At 40.4% G+C, this 21,901-nt stretch overlaps 1 long non-coding RNA gene across 1 annotated transcript in view; it reads left to right on the top strand.

Annotated features, from left to right (window-relative positions):
- The window catches only part of LOC133553120 (uncharacterized), a 156,326-nt gene that overhangs the window by 31,270 nt on the left and 103,155 nt on the right, over positions 1-21,901 (top strand). The window contains exon 3 of the long non-coding RNA XR_009806846.1: positions 660-744. This is a non-coding gene — a long non-coding RNA (uncharacterized LOC133553120). The remainder of the gene's footprint in view (positions 1-659; positions 745-21,901) is intronic.

The raw sequence follows: 21,901 nt of genomic DNA, 5'->3' as shown, positions 1-21,901 counted from the left end.
GTCACATGCAAATATGATATAGAAGATTTTAAAATGAGGCTACACACAAATAAAAAAAAACGCCAAACAGTGTTTTTCTCTGAAATGGCAGCTTGTGTTAGCATTGTAGCTTTGGCTTAGTTGGAGGTAACTTGGGTTGGGGGTTAGGGTGACCGAGTAAATAAGAGAAAAAACAAGGTATCACTGTGTGTGATGCCAGCTTGATCTGGTGTGGAAGTGATTGACAGCTGAGCGGTCTCTGGGGTGATGAAGAGCATCACAGTTGTGGGAGGAAAGAAAGCCCTCGCTACTTTTTCAGTAGTGAGAGGAAGAGTGAGTCCAAACACAATAGTGAAAAACACTGGGACGTTCTTTTAGACAGAAACTGGTTCTAAATGAACACTGTCCAACATTGCTGGTTCTCCCTATCAACTGCTTTGTTCAATTCTACATAACCTCCTGAAAAGCAGGACCCTCTGTAATGGACATTTGTATTTTGTATAAAAAGGGCTGTTTTTTCGGGAACATGTAATTTCCGACAAAAGAAATAGACGAAAAACAAGAGTCCATTGCAAAGAACTATGTTTCATAGGAGGATATAGTACATTTCTGATCTAAAAATTAGTAAAATATCACCTAATTGCATAAATACAACATTTGTATCCATATGTTCTTCACAGGGAACTAGCTTGAGGCACAGAGAAGGTTCTGGTCCAACATATCTTGATTAAAAAAAAAGCCACCATCCACGTGACGCACGATTTGGTAAGTGAAATAACTTTTTTTCTGACTGATTATGTTAGGAATAGGGATGTATCAATACAACATTTCCTATTACGGATATTGTGACCAAAATTATCTCTCTTATCATTACCACAATATTGGTAAATGTGCAAAAAAAAATTATACACACACAGAAATCTTTTAACCAAGCTTTATTTCAAAATACATAAATGCAAACATTACAGTAACACAATATACTTTCCTTGGCAGAAGATACATTTGGAATTGTTCTGTTTTTTAGAGCCATATTGTTGTTATTTGAGTGTTTATACATGTTTGTTTTTTTTAAAGCTAAAGTGTTTTTTAATGATAACAGCACAATAGTGTGCTTCACTTTCTGTTCGTGTGACATCACATGGGTTCACTTCCTGTTGAGAACAATCACATGTTTGTGCATGGCTCTTAATATTTACCTTTACTCAATATCAGTTATGTTTGAATATCTTGTTTAATTGTTTGAATAATAATAACAATGTGTCAGTTACTGAATATATTTTTCTTATGACTACATTAACATTTTTTAGAATATGTATGGCTCACATCATATTTTTATATTTTTGATCATATTATTGCCATTTTGAAAAACAGTTTTGTGTTTTTTGTGTTTGTTTTGTGAATTGTGTTTTATCTTTGTCATTTAAAATAATTAATTATTTAGCGCATATTTACAATTCTGTCACAGCCTGTAGTTGCTCAGACAACAATGTGTTCACACAAGTTTAGATTGTGGTACTTTGATGTTTGTAGTGGAGAAATATTTTACTGTGTCTTGTATTTGTTGTTGTAGTCATTGTTAGACATGTTAAAATCAAAACTAAAACTAAATAAATAATAATAATCATGCTAACAATACAGTAAAGTACAGATATAGAGACAAATACTTCATAATGAACGCACATAAATAAATTAAAACAATACATAATGATGAGTTTTTTCATGCCCGAATAGGAGTGCAAGTAGTGGAAGAAGTGAAACTTTACTTCCACCCATTATTCAGATGAATTCCTTTGCTTCCTTGTCATTGTCATCTATACAAACATTAATTTACTGCTCTTATTTTAACATTACTATTCATCTTTATCCCAATATTTTGGCACAACTATACATACATATACACATAAATAGGCACATACATATGCAAGTACTAAGTGGAGGTAACGCCAACAAATAATGAAGTAAATAAATACCTGAAAAATGAATAATAATGTAAATTGAATGGCGGCACTATAGGCGCTAGCTTCTAGCTAGCGAGTCGCTGCATTATAGACACTAACTGCTAGCTGGTGATTGCAGCGCTATGGGCTCAAGCTACCAACTAACGATTAGCGGCACGAGCTACTATGTTCTCACTTCCTGTTTTATGTGTGTTGTCTTGCAGCAACTTCACTCCAGTTTCTAAGCGCTGTTTTCACTACCTGCTTATAATTTGTGATTAGTGCTTTCACCTGGTGCCCATCAATAATCACAACACCTTTAAATGCCTCTCTCACAGCTTAGTCAGCATGGGCTCATTGCTTTTGCTTCACACATGTTTTTGTTATGGAACTTTGTGCTCTGCTGCCTGTTGTATGTATTCTCAGTTTGCTCAGCTTTTAATTTACAGTTTCTCTGTGCTTTTTGGGTGCATTTTTCCTTGCTGCCCACTATTTGGATCTGTATGTTTGGATTATTAAACACCTTTTTCACCTGCACACTTCCTGCTGCTTCGGCATTTTGGGGTTCCCTTCCGTGACGACATCCAGGACTTTTTTACTGGATTAGAAGACGGCATTAGTGTCATTGCACTGGAGTGGAAGTATATGAACAAGTCATGGCTCACACAGGGTAACTATAGAATACAGACGGATTGTTGTACTTTTTAAAGTTAAGTTAAAGTTAAAGTACCAATGATTGTCACACACACACTAAGTGTGGTGAAATGTGTCCTCTGCATTTGACCCATCCCCTTGTTCACCCCCTGGGAAGTGAGGGGAGCAGTGGGCAGCAGCAGTGCCACGCCCGGGAATCATTTATGATGATTCAACCCCCAATTCCAACCCTTGATGCTGAGTGCCAAGCAGGGAGGCAATGGGTCCCATTTTTTATAGTCTATGGTATAACACCCCAACCTACCGATCTCAGGGCATTTTGGTGTAAATAGTCCATCCATCCTTTTTCTAACGCTTGTCTCTCTACGGGTCGCCGGGGGGCTGGAGCCTATCCCAGTTCCACTTGGGCGGAAGGCAGGATAGTCCCTGAACAAGTTGCCACCTCATCGCATGGCCAACACAGACAGACAAGCATTCACACTCTTAAATAGTGTTGGACTATTTTTACAAGATATACAGAATGTAACATACAACATGGTCCTATGAGATGAGCTGAAATCCAAAAGCCATCCGTCCGTTATATACACATAAAAAAATAACATATAAAACCCCGCTGAAGAGGTCTATGCACCATTGTGGTAGTCAATATGTTTTTGCAGTGCTGCAGGGGATCATGGGCCGCCGGCCATCTGGCTCTAAAAAGGGGGTTGCTCTGAAATGTCCAAGGTGTGAATCTGCTGGCCCGAAAGCCAGAGGGGAACCAGTGTTTCTCTGCGGGCCACAGATCAATAAAGTTAACAGAAAACATTCACGCACTGCCATCTGAAATCAACCATTTAATGACTTGCTGTTGCTATAAAAGTGGGGCAGCCCCCCTCAGATTTACTAGAGAAATGAGAAAAAGAGGGTGCCATTCCAGAGAGGGGCTCGGGACAATTGAGTTTCTGTCTGTACTTATTTTGAGGCCAGAATGCTTTGAATGGTGGATTCCAATGAAGGACACACAAAGTCGAAATAGATTTCAGCTCTCAGAGCTTTCATAAATATTCAGTGTGCTTCACATTTAGCTAAAGCCCATTAGACTTTATACAAACACAAGGAAGACTGTGAGTGCCAAAGTGAGGAAGCAGCCTGGATGACTTCTTCCTGTTGATGTGAGACGACGTACTGGGCTGTCTCGCTGGCTAATTGTATTCATCATCATCATTTAACTAAACGGACGTGGTCCAGATGCATCACCTTCAGGATGGGAGTCACTGCCGTTGTGTCCTTAAGCAAGATACTTTACCCACCTGCTCCCCGTGCCACCCGCACTTAACTTAGATGATGGGTTTCACTATGTAAAACACTTTGAGTCACTAGAGAAAAGCGCTTTATAAATATAATTCACATATCATTCACAAAGGGCAAAGTTAAACGAGACATACAGATTGTTGTCACCTTGGCAGAGGTCCGCATTATCTTTGAAATGTGAAGCAAAACTCTGGGCACCAGCTGCGATTGCTGTCATTACTGAGAATATCCCCCTTGTGGGACCTGTGGAATGTATTTCTCCTTTTTCCAGATACAATTAATTTGGTTACATCTTCTGTACCCTTACATGGCCCATGAAAGTAGTTTGTTCATCCCTGTAGTCTGTTTGGCTGATGACGGTTTTACACTGATGGACACTTCCATCTACTGTGGTCAGGGGTTCCCTGAGGACCACACAGGAAAAAAAAAAAGAGAAAATGTAATTTTCCTTTTTTTTTACTGCCGTCTGTAACTGTCACACTATAGCTTCGCACCCTTATGAGGTAAATCTTTCCAACAGCTGGCCAATTTTCATGAGAACGTTACCTGCGTTCGGCTGCAAAGAGAATCCTCCACGTTAACGAGCGCGTATGGAAGGAATTAGCCCGGATGCCACAATCCATGTCTTCCCAGGTGTGAAGTTACGGGGCTCAACCTGCGTCCACTTCTGGACATGTGGTGACAGGCGCTGATGGCCTTGGCTAATGCTCTGATTTTTTTTATTTTAAGAATCCTCGCTGAGGGCCGGAAGGAAGGACTGCGAAACATGTGTGTCCTGGTCACACGCGGGTTATGTGAGCGCGCGCCAGCTTGTGTGTTTACGCTGCTAATAGCGGTTTAATTTGATAAGCGGTCAGCGGATTTGTTGGCGCTTGGCTGGGACGGAGAAGCTTTGTATATTTTGGGTAAACACAAAGAAATCCATTCCAGGTTTTTTCCTGTGACTCTCAGCCTCATGCGTGAGTCAATCCATTAAATAGATGTCTTTTTTTGTCTATAAATACAACATGTAATGTCCAATTTGGTTGTCTGCGGATGGGAGATTTTTACAAATGATGATTCTGGCAGTTATTAGCTATATCCGGGTTTTTGGTTGCTCATGGCTGGCTGTCATCTGATCTTTCTCAGCTAATCTTTGGTATTTGACGTAAAATGGTCAAGATAGCTGAGGTCAGAGACTAGTATACATTAGGGATGTTCCAATCAGGGGTTTATTCTGCTGATTGTGATACGATCATTCTTGAGTGACATCGGCCGATACCAGCATCGATAGGATCACATGTATTTACTGTAAAAAGTTTAAATTTATTTATGGTGAGTAGGGCTGCAAATCTTTGGGTGTCCCATGGTTCGATTCAATGTCGATTCTTGGGGTCACGATTCGATTCAAAAACAATTTTTTTTTCAATTCAACACGATTCTCGATTCAAAAACGATTTTTTCCCGATTTAAAAAGATTCTCTATTCATTCAATACATAGGATTTCAGCAGGATCTAGTTGGCTGACATGCAAGTAGAGTAGTAGATTTTTGTAAAAAGCTTTTATAAATATAAAGGACAATGTTTTATCAACTGATTGCAATAATGTAAATTTGTTTTAACTATTAAACGAACCAAAAATATGACTTATTTTATCTTTGTGAAAATATTGGACACAGTGTGTTGTCAAGCTTATGAGATGCGATGCATGTGTAAGCCATTGTGACACTATTGTTCTTTTTTTAATTTTTATAAATGTCTAATGATAATGTCAATGAGGGATTTTTAATCACTACTGTGCTGAAATTATAACTAATATTGTTACTGTTGATAATATTCATTTCTCTTTCACTATTTGTGGTTTGTTCTGTGTCGTGTTTGTGTATTCTACTACCTACTCTCAGTGGCCTAGTGGGTAGGGTGTCCGCCCTGAGATCGGTAAGTCGTGAGTTCAAACCCCGGCTGAGTCATACCAAAGACTATAAAAATGGGACTCATTACCTCCCTGCTTGGCACCCAGCATTAAGGGTTGGAATTGGGGGTTAAATCCCAATTGCCAACTGCTCCCCTCACCTCCCAGGGTGTGATCAAGGGTGATGGGTCAAATGCAGAGAATAATTTCGCCACACCTATTGTGTGTGACAATCATTGGTACTTTAACTTTCTCTCAATTGCTCTGTTTATTGCAGTTCTGAGTGTTGCTACAAAAAAATCGATTTTTAAAAAATGAGAATCGATCCTGAATCACACAACGTGAGAATCGCGATTCGAATTCGAATCGATTTTTTCCCACACCCCTAATGGTGAGTGCCTTATGACAGTTAAACAATTTTAGCAAAATATTTACGCTAGCTATTTATTTATTCTCTTTTATTACATGCAATATTTTGAGCAAAACAAAGTCAATACCTTTACTACACAATAACTAAACAAAATCAAAAACTACCACCGGGTATCTTTTACGCAATGAAATCCTTTTTACCCTCCAAGTCCTCCAAGGCAGTAGTTCTCAACCTTTTTTCAGTGATGTACCCCCTGTGAACATTTTTTTAAATTCAAGTACCCCCTTATCAGACAAAGGCATTTTTGGTTGAAAAAAATAGATAAAGAATAAAATACAGCACTATGTCCTCAGTTTCTGATTTATTAAATTGTATAACAGTGCAAAATATTGCTCATTTGTAGTGGTCTTTCTTGAACCATTTGGAAAAAAAGCTATAAAAATAACTAAAAACTTGTTGAAAAATAAACAAGTGATTCAATTATAAATAAATATTTCTACACATAGAAGTAATCATCAACTTCAAGTGCCCTCTTTGGGGATTGTAATAGAGAGCCATCTGGATTCATGAACTTAATTCTAAATATTTCTTCACAAAAAAAGAAATCTTTAACATCAATATTTATGGAACATGTCCACAAAAAATCTAGCTGTCAACACTGAATATTGCATTGTTGCATTTCTTTTCACAGTTTATGAACTTACATTAATATTGTGTTGAAGTATTATTCAATAAATATATTTATAAAGGATTTTTGAATTGTTGCGATTTTTAGAATATTTTTTACAAATCTCACATAACCCTTAGCATACCTTCAAGTACCCCCAGGGGTACACGTACCCCCATTTGAGAACCACTGCTCCAAGGAATTCTTCCATGACTTTGTAAACATTAACAGAAACAAATTTAAGAAAATAAAAATATCAACCTAATCACTGTAGTATCAAATATGTATTGATATTACCCTTGACGTCGACCAGGGTTGTCAACTCCCTGGGAAAAAAAGGACACCATGCAGGGCTGTAGGACCTAGATTATCTTGCCGTTATTTTATTTGTGTGAAAGGAGTTTTATACTATCCCAAAATATTAAATGGAGGCAACTGGACTCTTTTTGCTTGTCGAAGATGTAGTTCCATAAAACTTTTGTCATTTATATGACCTGATGACTGAAAATTATACACACACATATTTTTATACTGTTGACTCTAACCAGATTTTATTAAATAGACAGGTTTTGGATTAATACGAATACATGGGAAGCAAATCATTCAATAATTATTTTGTATTTTGTGTCTTAAATTTAAATTTTTCTTGCTTATCTTAACCGAACAAATTTGACCTGCGTAACCTAAAACACTGTAAAGTCAGTGTGCAGTTGTATGATAAGGCAGGTCTCCATCTTTCCTCCCTGTGAGTAATAACTGGACATATACAAAATATAGATATTTGTGTTTAATTAATGATTTGCAATATTCCAAGAGTGCTTTATTTATGAAGGAGATATCCACTCAAACAGTTTGATTATTGTATTTATGCTTTATTGTGATAATTTGTCAATAGATAGAAGCAGAATGTCAAAATTGAACACTTATGAAATAATATGAATTGAAGCAAATATTATTTGACTCTATGATAAGTTACCTTATTACCAGCCAAGTGTTAGACTTCTGTACTGTAGTGTCACTACCATAAACCTGGACACACTATGTTAATGTTCAACAACTTGTGGAGTTTGGAAGAAGTGTCAGCACAGAACCACAAGGGGGCAACATTGCTGTATGTATTTATTATATGTATATATAAACAATATAATAAATAATGAACAACTTAATTTTATCAAACAACAAAGGAATGGTGTGTGTGAACTAGAGCCAAAAGAGGTGTATGGTGGAAGACTATGTGTATGAATAATTAGCTGTTGAGTATTACCATAATTGTTGAACGAGGAAGCAGACAAATCCAAAGGGGCTAGGCAAAAGGGGTCTGTGATCCAAGCGAGGTCCGTGGGGCAGAGAGAGGCATCAGTGTCCGTGTCCAGAGTGGGGGTCGAGGATCAAGGGAGGCAGTCCAGATCCAGGGCAACGGAAGGAAAACAGGTAAGCCAACAGAAGGATATATTCCGGCAAGGGATGGCAGGTTGTTCAAGCTTATGAAGGCAGGTCTGATCATCAGGACCAGGTGTACAGATTGCTGATCACCCACAGCCTTGCCGGCATGTGGGCGTGACGCGGAAAGTGCGAGCAGGGGCGTGTCTGGCGCGCTGCCAGTGTAGGTGTTCGAAGACCCAGCTGCCGGGGAAAGTGAGTTCAGGCCAACGCCGTGACAGTACCCCCCTCCTATGGACAGCTACCAGATGTCTTATGACCTGAAAGAGAAGAACACAAGTCAAGGAAGGGGTGGAGGGGTGGGCTGGTGGTGGGTCGCCAGCCCACGTGTCCCCGAATCCACCGGGAAGAGTCTGGTGGCGGCGGCGACTAGAACGCCGATGTTTCCGGTGAGGCGGGAGACCACGGAACAGCCACCTTCTTCGCTGTTGGAAAGGCGGATGCGAGTGGCGCAACCAGCGTCCAGGCACTGGCAGCAGAAGGGCTCGCGTGTGGGAGCCTGATGTCCGCTTGTGTAGCCATCCAGCCGGCGACAAGGAGGACGATGTCGTCAAAACCAGAGACGTTGAGGATGATGTCGTCGTAGCCGGAGACGTAGAGAACGATATCGTCGGAGACAGAGACGTGGGAGCTGGCTGAGGAGCTGGAAGTGGTGCTGAAGCCGGCGCTGGCCTTGGCGCTGACGCCAACGCTGGCCGTGGTGCTGACGTTCGAACCAGGCTGGCTACAGGTGCTGGGACGGGGGCCAGTCCGAGTGCTGGTACTGGTATGGGCACCAGTCTAGGAGTGGGTACTGGTGCTGGCATGGGAATCAGCCTAAGAGCGGGGGATAGCCTGGGAGCTGGTGCGAGCTCCGGGGTCAGCCTGGGGACTGGTGCTAACTCGGGGGCCAGCCTGGGGACTGGTGCTGACACGGGGGCCAGACTGGGGACTGGTGCTGACACGGGGGCCAGCCTGGGGGCTGGTGCTGACTAACGATAATGTCAATGAGGGATTTTTAATCACTGCTATACCGAAATTATAAATGATAAATGATAAATGGGTTGTACTTGTATAGCGCTTTTCTACCTTCAAGGTACTCAAAGCGCTTTGACACTATTTCCACATTCACACACTGATGGAGGGAGCTGCCATGCAAGGCGCCAACCAGCACCCATCAGGAGCAAGGGTGAAGTGTCTTGCTCAGGACACAACGGACGTGACGAGGTTGGTACTAGGTGGGAATTGAACCAGGGACCCTCGGGTTGCGCACGGCCACTCTACCACTGCGCCACGCCGCCCCATATTGATACTGTTGTTGATAATATTCATTTTTGGTTTGTTCTGTGTCGTGTTTGTGTCTTCTCTCAATTGCTCTGTTTATTGCAGTTCTGAGTGTTGCTGGGTCAGGTTTGGTTTTGGAATTGGATTGCATTGTAATGGTATTGCTGTGTAGTGGTTTGTTGGATTGATTAAAAAAAATAAAATAAAATAAAAATACATTTTTTAAAAATGAGAATCGATTCTGAATCGCACAACGTATTCGAATCGATTTTTCCCACACCCCTAATATATATATATATATATATATATATATATATATATATATATATATGTATGTTGCTGGGTCAGGTTTGGTTTTGGAATTGGATTGCATTGTTATGGTACTGCTGTGTATTGTTTTGTTGGATTGATAAGAAATACAAATAAAATAATAATAATAGATTTTTAAAAAATGAGAATCGATTCTGAATCGCACAACGTGAGAACCGCGATTCGTATTCGGATCGATTTTTCCCACACCCCTATTATATATATATATATATATATGTAGGTGTGTGTGTGTGTAGGGGTGGGTGTATGTTGGTGTATGTATATATATATAAATTAATGTTTTACTCATATTATATATATATATATATATATATATATATATGTATACAGTATATATATACATATATATATATATATTTACAGTATATCTATCAACAGTACGTATATATTTGCATATATATATATATATATAATTTCAAGAAAAAAATACTATACTATACAATATATATAGTTATGGGATGTAAAATTACTAGGATAAAAGTATATAATTTTTGTCCATATTGCACAGCACAACTTCCACATCTACCCTATCCAGCATCTATCCGTCCTCTGTTGGGTCAAATTTCGATGCAAATTATTTTGATTTCATACTATTCCATAGAATCAAAAATCCTGCTGATTTACTGTTGCTCTTTTATTTTTAGCCACCGTTGCTTTGGTTGGTTTTGTAGGACTTCCATAAAACCTCGTAGAGTGCATGGGCTACGTTTTTGTGGATCTCTGTGAATGTGAGTGTGATTGGTTGTCTGTGTATCTGTGTTAACCCTGCAATAAGGTGGCGACTTGTCCAGAGTGTTCCCTGCCTCCCGCCCGTGTGCAGCTGTGATAGGCTTCATCTTCCCATGACCCCAAAAGGGACAAGCATTAAAAAAAGATGGATGGATAATGTCCGGATTAAAGTTTGTTCAGGCCTGTTTTGGTCTACCAAGTGAGGCAATGACCCACCAGATCCAGCCGATAGCTACGGTGAAAAAAAATTGTTATGTGTCTGTTGGTTTGCTTTTTTGCACGTTACTGCCACCTACAGGTCTGGAGTTATTTTTTTAAACCATCCATCATTGCGCACGGTGTCCAAAGTGAGGCTGGGGTGTTGGAGAGGCCCTATAATGTAGTCACAACAGAGGATTCCGGGCCAAAGGAAGCACCCCCCCATTCCTGCTCCCTCTTTCCCCAAACAGGATGGGAAGATTAGACCACACGTGCTGGGTTCTATGTTCTCTACATGTATATCTACATATGGATCAAATACATCGGTAATGTTCCGCTCTATTGGATTCCGGCACCTATCATAATGATTTTTTTTCTTGCCCCTGATGTTTCTCCCCCGCACACATGCACGCACACAGTACTTGTCGGTACAAAGCACCACACTCCCAGAAGAACACTCTCCATGAATGGCTCCACTGTTTCCCTCTAATCTTTTTATTTCTCCTCCTCCTTTTCCTCCTCCTGCTCACTAGGAAGTGGGCCCAGATAGACTTTATCAACATAGATAGGCCAATGCAATTACTCATGGCATATTACACATGACAGGACTGCAGCGTCATTTGACTCTTAATGTCTAGGTCTGTCTTTCAACGTTTTTGCAATGTCATACCAATTTTCTGCTCTGTGTGTATGCTCATGGATTCCAAATTTGTGACTTTTTGTTTTAAAAATAATGCATTTTTTCAAATCGTATGTTGTTTTTTTTGACGTGGTGCAACATAAGCGATCAATTGTATGATTGTGTGTGCGATGTGTTCATGGTGTTATTGCAGGTGTTTGGTTAGGGAATGTGTGTGGGAATCTGGATTGCAGAGAGGTACCATCCTTCATCACCTTGCATTGTTTTTGTGCGCGCGTGTGTGTGTGTGTGTGTGTGTGTGTGTCTGTATAAAGTTTGGTTAAGGAAGTGAAGGCAGGCTCGCTGAGATCCGCAGACACACTGGGATGCTTTGATATATTATATGTGGAAGCAGAGGGGGACAGGAGGTACACCAGCAGTGTGGAAATCCGTGTGTTTGTGTGTGACAGTGTAAATGAGTGTGTGTGTGTTGGCCGGCGGAGGTAGCACAAGTGTATAAACACTTCCCACCGGCTGACTCCGGCGCTGCGCCAAGAGACACCTTCACACTGTGAGCGTCAGGACATCCTGTGACACAGAATGAGTTTATAAAAGTTAAACTTAAGAATTAATTCCAGATGTAAAAGCTCTTTTTTGTTTTTTAATGCCGTCAAACTGTTTGGACTCCAGCAACAGTGTGACCTTAAAGCAGGTTTTTTTTTGTCATGCCCCCTCAACTAAGGGACAGAAGTGTTTATTACGTCCGCCCTAAATTGAGATTCTATCAAACCATTGTACAAGTTGCTGGCATTAGCATTCTGCATACAATCAGTGGATTATCAAAACAGATTACTAGGAGTTGAGATAATATCAACAACAACTTAAAACCATTCCCAAGGGGATTTTACTAAATCCATTTGTAACATTTAAACACAACTGTCTGTGGGATTCTGAAAACAGAGAACAGCGCAAACGACTCACCAGAATGTGCATTTGTTTACTGATATTAAAACTGACACTAATGTGCCAGCCCTCCCCGCCTCCCCGGCACCATGCCATGTTTCTCCCTTTAAGAAGTATTACTGCTTAGAGTAACATCTTCAGATTTGTATGGATGCAATAGTAGATTAGCATCTCTGATGTTGCCAAGGCAGACAAGGTTCCCTTACTATATACTTTTCTGCAATATTAGAGGGCCAGCCTGGACTTGTTATCTCATTTCAGAGTTGTCATATAACGTATAAGCCAGTGGTTCTCAAATGGGGGTACGCGTACCCCTTGGGGTACTTGAAGGTATGCCAAGGGGTACGTGAGATTTTTTTTTAAATGTTCTAAAAATAACAACAATTCAAAAGTCCTTTATAAATATATTTATTGAATACTAATTCAACAAAATATGAATGTAAGTTCATAAACTGTGAAAAGAAATGCAACAATGCAATATTCAGTGTTGACAGCTGGATTTTTTGTGGACATGTTCCATAAATATTGATGTTAAAGATTTCTTTTTTTGGGAAGAAATGTTTAGAAATAAGTACATGAATCCAGATGGATCTTTATTACAATCCCCAAAGAGAGCAGTTTAAGTTGATGATTACTTCTATGTGTAGAAATCTTTATGTATAAATGAATCACTTGTTTATTTTTCAACAAGTTTTAGTTATTTTTATATCTCTTTTTCCAAATAGTTCAAGAAAGACCACTACAAATGAGCAATATTTTGCACTGTTATACAATTTAATAAATTACAAACTGATGGCATTGTGCTGTATTTTACTTCCTTATCTCTTTTTTTCAACCAAAAATGCTTTGCTCTGATTAGGGGGTACTTGAATTAAAAAAATGTTCACAGGAGGTACATGACTAAAAAAAGGTTGAGAACCACTGGTATAAGCCATGTAACTAACATGTGCATTAATTGTTAAACTTTATATTTGCTTGATAGCTTTTAGTAATACATTTGTCAATGCATGGCTTAGTCATGATAATTATAGAAATGCCAACTCTCCAGGTTTCCCAAAATAGTGGAGGTAGACCAAAATAACACGTGTGGACACAATGATTAGATGTACTACTATAAATTTGTCAATTAAGGCCGCACTAACACTGACTGTACTACTGACACGTTTCTGTTGTTGTGTGCTCGTGCACGAGCAAGCGTATTGTTGACTTTCCAGCGAGCGGCAGCGAAGATGGCTTTTGCAACGTCTCAACTTGAGCGGCACACCCGTATGTGGAGTGTTGTATACACAGCGAGTGGTGAAGGGTGCATCATGGTCCACTGCACCCACAAAATCACCGCAGTCAGCACGTCTGCGCGTCAGACCTCAGCGAGGCAGTGGGTTCAAGCGGGAATAGAAAAGCCTTCGCTAGCAAAGCAACAATGAAATGCCTTCTATTTTCTTAACCCGCAGACCTTCAGCAAAGTTGGACCAGAGTAGAGGTGACAAGAGTTTGCAGTAAACTTGATCATTGAGGCTTTGGGACGTTGTAGGTTTATATCCATCTGGTTTGACAAAAGTGAAATCGGACCTTTTAAACATTTTTACAAAGCAAGCTTTGCCTCCACCTTGCCTTGTAAAACTCAGTTTGTCCCCCAGGAGGCGATGTTGGGAATGGCCGTACAGTAACGGACACTGTGTGTGCTAGGGTCCCACTCTTGTCATCAATCAGTCACCAAAAGCAATAGCGTGTCACACTCGGATTATGCTAAGCAATATACAGTTTCCCTGCTTAGTAATAATAAATAATACGAATGGGTTAGATTTAAGGTTGATTGGCAACACTAAATCATACTTGCCAACCTTGAGACCTCTGATTTCGGGAGGTGGGGGGCGTGGTTGGGGACTTGGTTATTTACAGCTGTTGTGTGCGCAGTTGTGCACTGCACTTTCAAAGTAGATGTTATCGTCACATATGCATGATTGATTGATTGATTGAGCACATCACCCCTATATTAGCGTCCCTTCACTGCTCCATGTGCGTTATCGAATCAATTTTAAACTCCTTCTATTTGTTTTTAAATGTCTAAACAACTTCGCGCCAACATATCTCTCCGACCTCCTTCAGCCTTACTGCCCCACTCGAACCCTAAGATATAGCCAATCAGCTGCTACTGACGGTCCCTGACACACGGCTGAAGCTTAGAGGTGACAGAGCTTTCGCCGCTGCTTCTCCCAAGCTCTGGAACGACCCACCTCTGAGTGTTGGACAAGCCTCCTCTCTTCCTGTTTTTAAATCTCTCTTAAAAACATAGTTTTATTCCTTGGCTTTTAACACTGAGTGATATCCATCCTGCAATGGCGCCCCATTATACACCTGCTGTGAACCTGTTTTTATGATTTTATGTTTTATTTATTTATTTTTTATCATGTTCTGTTTGTGTTGTGTTGTTTGCTCGGTCCTCGAAATGTCTTTTAACCTGCCCATTGTACAGCACTTTGGCTACCCCTGTGGTAAATTTTAAATGTGCTTTACAAATAAAGTTGATTTGATTTGATTTGATTTGATTGAAACTTTTATTAGTAGACTGCACAGTACAGTACATATTCCGTACAATTGACCACTAAAAGGTAACACCGCAAAGAGTTTTTCAACTTGTTTAAGTCGTGGTACAAATATATACTATCAGCATAATACAGTCATCACACAAGTTAATCATCATAGTATATACATTGACTTATTTACAATCCGGGGGGTGGGATGAGGAGCTTTGGTTGATATCAGTACTTTAGTCATCAACACTTGCATCATCAAAGAAATGGACATTGAAACAGTGTAGGTCTTACTTAGTAGGATGTGTACAGTGAGCAGAGAACATAGTGAGTTCAGATAGCATAAGAACAAGTATATACATTAGAAATACATTCGATTATTTACATTAGGTTATTTACAATCCGGGGAGATGGGATGTGAATGTAGGAGGATAAAGGGTTGAAGTTGCCTGGAGGTGTTCTGCTGGTGCATGTACAGTAGATGGCAGTATTGTCCTGTTTAAGAGTGTCACATGCTGTTTACGGCAGACAAACTGCCTTACGGTAGAGTGGTAGACGTAAACGTGACTGCTGTTTTTGTGTGTTGTTACTGCGCTGGGAGGACGTTAATGAAACTGCCTAACAATAAACCCACATAAGAAACCAATAACTCGCCCTCGATCATTCTACAGTTATAACGTCATTGGGCAGACACACTCTCAGACGTCACTCAGGGCCTGAATTTCGGGAGATTTTCGGGAGAAAATTTGTCCAGGGAGGTTTTCGGGAGACGCGCTGAATTTTGGGAGTCTCCCGGAAAATTTAGGAGGGTTGGCAAGTATGCACTAAAATGTCCATAGTGTGTGAATGTGAGTGTGAATGTTGTCCATCTATCTGTGTTGGCCCTGTGATGAGGTGGTGACTTGTCCAGGGTGTATCCCGCCTTCCGCCCGATTGTAGCTGAGATAGGCACCAGCGCCCCCCGCGACCCCAAAAGGGAATAAGCGGTGGGAAATGGATGGATGGGTTGGATTTATTGAGCGTTTTTTTTTTTTAGTGACTCAAAGTGCAATACACAGAGAATCCATTATTAATTCACCTCATAGTCACACGTAGATGGTGGTAAGCTAGATTTGTAGTCAGTCACAGCTGCTCTGGGGTAAACTGGGGTAACCCTAACCCTACGGCCTCTCTGACCATAGACCATTCATTCACATTCATACACCACTGTGAGTCGTACTGAGAGCAATGTGGGTGAAGTGTCTTGCCCAAGGACAGAACGGCAGTGACTAGGATGATGGAAGCTTGGTTCGTACCAGGAACCCTCAAGTTTCTCTACAACCTCTCTACCATCTGAGCTACGGCTTGCCATAGGCTCTTGAGCTTTTTTAAAGTATAAATTGTAACAAAGCAAGTGAATACTTGCTTTGTTCCAATTTATAGTTCTAGATGGCGGCGCCCGGACGGGCTGCGGCTTGCAGACGCTCGTGGTAGAAATGGAACATTGGCAAAAATACCGGACAATTCTGCAAAATTCATGGGTGGCTTACAGCGTGGACACTCCGTAGTCACATACGTCCGCCAGACAATTCTGGATGTGGATAGACCGGGTCGTTTTGGACTGAAAGATGCGTGTACATTGGACCAGCTCGCCAGCATGGGAATACTTCGCCGGCTACATCCAGCGGCCTTTGACGTAGCGGAGTATAGTACCAGTACCAGCAGGGACCATCAACGAAAGACACGTAAGCAGTGTGATCGGAAGCAGAAGTGAGGATGCCGAGCGGGGCTAACATCAAAGCTAAAGGCTAATCTCCACATATATCTGGGTAAGGAGTCAGTTAAATTAGAACTAGCCAGCGCCAGGCTGGATAATCCCTGCACACATAGCAACTTTCTTAGAATAATACACAACTCTCATAATGTTTTTTTTGCTATGACTGTGTCACAGTTGGACATGCATTCTACTGAGGTGACAAATTATGATGCGTTCAGTTTATTGCAGCACCAAGCAAACAATCTGAAAATTCCCGTCATATCAATTCCTAGATATGGTCGTAATTATTTTAAATGCACTACGCAAAATAAACGCAAAATTATTAACACGGATATTTTGATCAAAAAATCCTTAAAACAGCCCACTACCTATAATACGGGCTTTTTAAACATAATATCAATGTCTCCCAAAATGTTATTAGTTAATGAGGTCATTAGAGACAACAATCTTAACGTCACCGGTCTCAACGAAACCTGGCTTAAACCAAATGACTTTTTTGCGCTAACTATACGACTGTGTATATTGCCCGTCCCCTTAAAAGTGGTGGGGGAGTTGCACTAATATACAACGAAAACTTTAACCTTAGTCCTAACCTAAATATTAAATAGAAATCGTTTGATGTGCTTACTATGAGGTCTGTCACACCGCTGCCACTATACCTGGCTGTTATCTACCGCCCCCCAGGGCCCTATTCGGAATTTATCAGTGAATTCTCAGAGTTTGTTGCTGATCTAGTGACGCACGCCGATAATATAATTATTGTGGGGGACTTTAATATCCATATAAATACCCCATCGGACCCGCCATGTGTGGCGCTCCAGTTTATAATTGATAGCTATGGTCTTACACAAATAATAGATGAACCCACGCATCGCAGCTGGTAATACGATAGACCTAGTGCTTGTCAGGGGTATCACCGTTTCCAAAGTTATGATACTCCCGTATACTAAAGTAATGTACGATCATTACCTTATAAAATTCGAAGTTCAGACTCATGTTCGGCAAGCTAATAATAATAATAACTGCTACAGCAGCTGCAACATTAATGTTGCCACAACGACGACTCTTGCTGACCTACTGCCCTCGGTAATGGCACCATTCCCAAAGTATGTGGGCTCTATTGATAACCTCACTAACAACTTTAACTACGCCCTGCGCGAAACCATTGATAGTATAGCACCGCTAAAGTTAAAAAAGGCTCCAAAAAGGCGTACCCTATGGCTTACAGAAGAAACTAGAGCTCATAAATTATCATGTAGAAAGTTGGAACGCAAATGGCGCGCGACTAAACTTGAGATTTACCATTAAGCATGGAGTGATAGTTTAATAACTTATAAACGCATGCTTGCCTTAGCTAATGCTAAATATTACTCAAATCTCATCCGCCGTAATAAAAACGATCTAACATTTTTGTTTAGTACGGTAGCATCGCTAACCCAACAAGGGACTCCTTCCAGTAGCTCCACCCACTTGGCAAATGACTTTATGAATTTCTTTAATAAGAAAATTGAACTCATTAGAAAGGAGATTAAAGACAATGCGTCCCAGCTACATCTGGTTTCTATTAACACAGATACGTCTGTATATACGGCGGATACTGCCCTCCAAAATAGTTTCTCCCGTTTTGATGAAATAACATTAGAAGAATTGTTACAACGTGTAAATGGAATAAAACAAACAACATGCTTGCTTGACCCACTTCCTGGGAAACTTATCAAGGAGCTCTTTGTATTATTAGGTCCATCAGTGCTAAATATTATAAACGTATCACTAGCACTGTTCCCCTAGCATTCAAAAAAGCGGTTATTCTTCTTCTCCTTAAAAGACTTAACCTCGATCCTGACCTCATGGTAAACTACTGACCGGTGTCTCACCTTCCCTTTATTTCGAAAATCCTCAAAAAAAATTGTGTCTTAATGAAATCAAACAATGGATGTCCGCTAACTTTTTGCAACTCAACGCCAAAAAAACGGAGATGCTGATTACTGATCCTGCTGGACATCGACCTCTACTTAATAATACAACTTTAACATTTGACAACCAAACAATTATACAAGGTGACTCGGTATAGAATCTGGGTATTTTCTTTGACCCAACTCTATCGTTTGAGTCACACATTAAAAGCGTTACCAAAACGGCCTTCTTTTATCTTTGTAATATCGCTAAAATTCGCTCCATTTTGTCCACTAAAGACGCTGAGATCATTATCCATGCGTTTGTTACGTCTCGTCGCGATTACTGTAGCGTATTATTTTCGGGTCTCCCCATGTGTAGCATTAAACAATTACAGTTAGTACAAAATGCAGCTGCTAGACTTTTGGCAAGAACAAGACAGTTTGATCACATTACGCCTATACTGGCTCACCTGCACTGGCTTCCTGTAATTAAGGGCTATATAAATAAACATTGATTGATTGATTGATACTTCTTCAGAATGGCTGTCTAAGTGCAGTAGTCAGAAAAAAAAGAATCAGGTTTGCTAAAATGAACAAAACACATACAAACAGTCTTTATTTTGCCACAGCTCATGTAGCTGCAACTGAAAAGCAAAACAAATCCTCATTCACCAAAATAAGGCTGTTTATAATGTGACCCTAGCATAACAGTGTAGAAACAGGGGCTTCAATGTATTTTTCATGACCAAGTTTAACATGCACAAACATCATCTTCGTAATCGTATTTCTGTGAATCATAGATATCACCAATTTCAGGATATATACGGGGGTGTGACCATCTGTCACATCACATCTCAGTTGTTTGTCATGTTTCCTTATTTTCTGCACTAGTTCCTGGTCAGTGCTCTGATTTTGATTCCATTTCATGTCTCCCTGAGTGCTCTTTCACTCACTTGTTCCCTGATTTGTTTGAGCACACCTGGATTTCATTTCCAATCAGTGTTTTAAAGGCCTGCCTCGCCCTCTGGTCAAGGCTTCAGGATTGTTTGTATGTTACTGTTAGCAGCATGCCGTGTGCATAATTGCTCAACCTGTATTTAATATAAAGAAATACTTGTCTTACCTGCATGTTGTCCACCTGCATAATTTTCACGGACCGGCTTTCCATGTGTGTCAGATAAAATCAGCAAAAAAATGAGTATGAAAAATCAACTCACCATAAGACTGAAGTAGTGGGAGCCCTGGGCGGGTTTCTTTGCAAAGACTTGGTCCTTGGCGCGTTGATGGTATATACTGTATACCGGTGTTTCCTAACCATAGGGCCAGGGCCCAGTGTTGGGCCACGAGCGCCCCGTAGAATGTAATATATCTGTTTTGCAGTGGTGGTCCGTATCGGCAGCAGCGGTACTCAGTTAAGATACACTTTTCAACCACTTGTGGCAGTGATGGCATTATAAAACAAAATTTAGTTTAGTTAAGACACATATTTTTTTATTATCAATTTAGTTTATTTTAGCGCAACATAATACATCCATCCATCCATTCATCAATATAGTACGTAAATGTATTGTTTATTTGATTAGTACTTATTTTTCAAATCGGCCTGACCTAAGCCTAAGGTTTATTTGTTAAATTAATAATAATCTTTACAATTGACACATGCTTTTATATAATTTGACAAGGTATTAAACTGTAAGTAGGTTAACTATAAGTATTGAACGTGAGCAAAATCAAGAATAAGATTACTAATTCAGGGTTAAGATTGAAGTGGGCCCCAGGCTCCTCTGTCATAGAAAAGTTGGGTCTCGAGGTCAAAAAGGTTAAAAATTCCTGCTATATACAATGACCCTGCAGGGCACTGCAAATGGAAATTAGCCTTTGGCTACAATCCGGCACATTAACATTGTGTATGTCCTTTAATGCATTTTCCAATGTACTATAACAACAGAGTTGTAATATACGTCTATTAACAAGCAAATTTTTTCTGTGAGGGCCGGCAGCAAATGTGTCACGGACCAGTACCGGTCCCTGGCTGGTGGTTGGGGACTACTGTCTTAAATTACCTAAAAAACGAATAATATGTGTAATAAAGTGATGAATATAAAGAAGAAGTTGAAGAAACTCAAGAAATTGAGAAAGAAGAAGAAATACTTGGAGAAATTCGAGAAAAGGACAAAGAAGAAGTCAAAGAGGACAAAGGAAAAGTTATAGAAGAAGAAGTGGAAGGAACTCAAGAAATTGTGAAAGAAGAAGAAACACTTGAAAAAATTCAAGAAAAGGACATAGAAAAAGTCAAAAGGGACAAAGATAAAGTCAAAGAGGACAAGGAAGAAGTCAAAGAGGACAAGGAAGAAGTCAAAGAGGACAAGGAAGAAGTCAAATAGGACAAGGAAAAAGTCAAAGAGGACAGAGAAAAAGTCAAAGAGGACAAGGAAAAAGTCAAAGAAATTGAAGTTCGAGAAGACAAAGAAAAAGGCAAAGACAGAGAAGACAGGCGGCCGGGGCAGTTTTTTCCGCGCTCCTTCAAAAAATAAGGGGGGGGGGGGGGGGGGGTAATATGCTCAACCGGACTGAAGCCCGGCTTGAGTTTGGCGATGGAGGCCTTTTACAGAGACGGTGATGCGTGGAGAGAGAGTAAGTGAGTGGGGAAACACGTCTTTCACCTTTGTACTTTTCTACGAGCAACGTACTGGCATTCGCAACTTTTTTTTGCCCTACTGTGGCTTTTTTTTGCAGTCATACTCAATAATAAAAACATAGAGGCTGAGTCACCAATGGTGGGATTCTTTGTTGCACCACTCCATTATGAGAGGTAAGAAAAATCCTAGTTTGTTAACGCACAATATTTGGCCTTACGATAACCAAACATTTTCGCAAAAATTTTCATGAAACACCTAATAATCTGAGAATTAGGCTTTTCCAAAACCGAGATACTGTGTCACTGTATCAATCAATTGGCTGCATGTTTTGAGAAAAATAGTCCAAAATCGGCAGCACAGTTGTGGCCGTAAACAAAAACAAATGCAGCAAGGTTTCAAGTCTTTACTGTGACTGTGCTGTAGGTAAAAAATGCTGTAACAGTCTGCCACAGCAGCGCCCCTCTGACCTCCGACCTGGTGTTGAGGCAAGTGACACCATTTGCCCCCTTGCTGCTTGGTGACCGTCTCAGCCGTCAACAACAAGGGGAGACTGAGCCACGTGGTCATGAAGGGTCCTTTTTCTTCAGAGGGACAACACAATATTATCTGGCCCAAAAGTGCTATTTAAGCTACGCTAACTAGCCCACGGTGTGTTATACTTTCCATACCATAACTTTGTCAAGAGTTCTGAATCCCTCCCTGACTCCACTAACCGTGCACATACCTCCAGCTTCACCAGGATGAAAG

The sequence above is a fragment of the Nerophis ophidion genome, linkage group LG05 (genome assembly GCF_033978795.1).
Source record: "Nerophis ophidion isolate RoL-2023_Sa linkage group LG05, RoL_Noph_v1.0, whole genome shotgun sequence".
Classification (NCBI taxonomy): Eukaryota; Metazoa; Chordata; class Actinopteri; order Syngnathiformes; family Syngnathidae; genus Nerophis; species Nerophis ophidion.
This window is presented reverse-complemented; position numbering and strand designations above follow the sequence as displayed.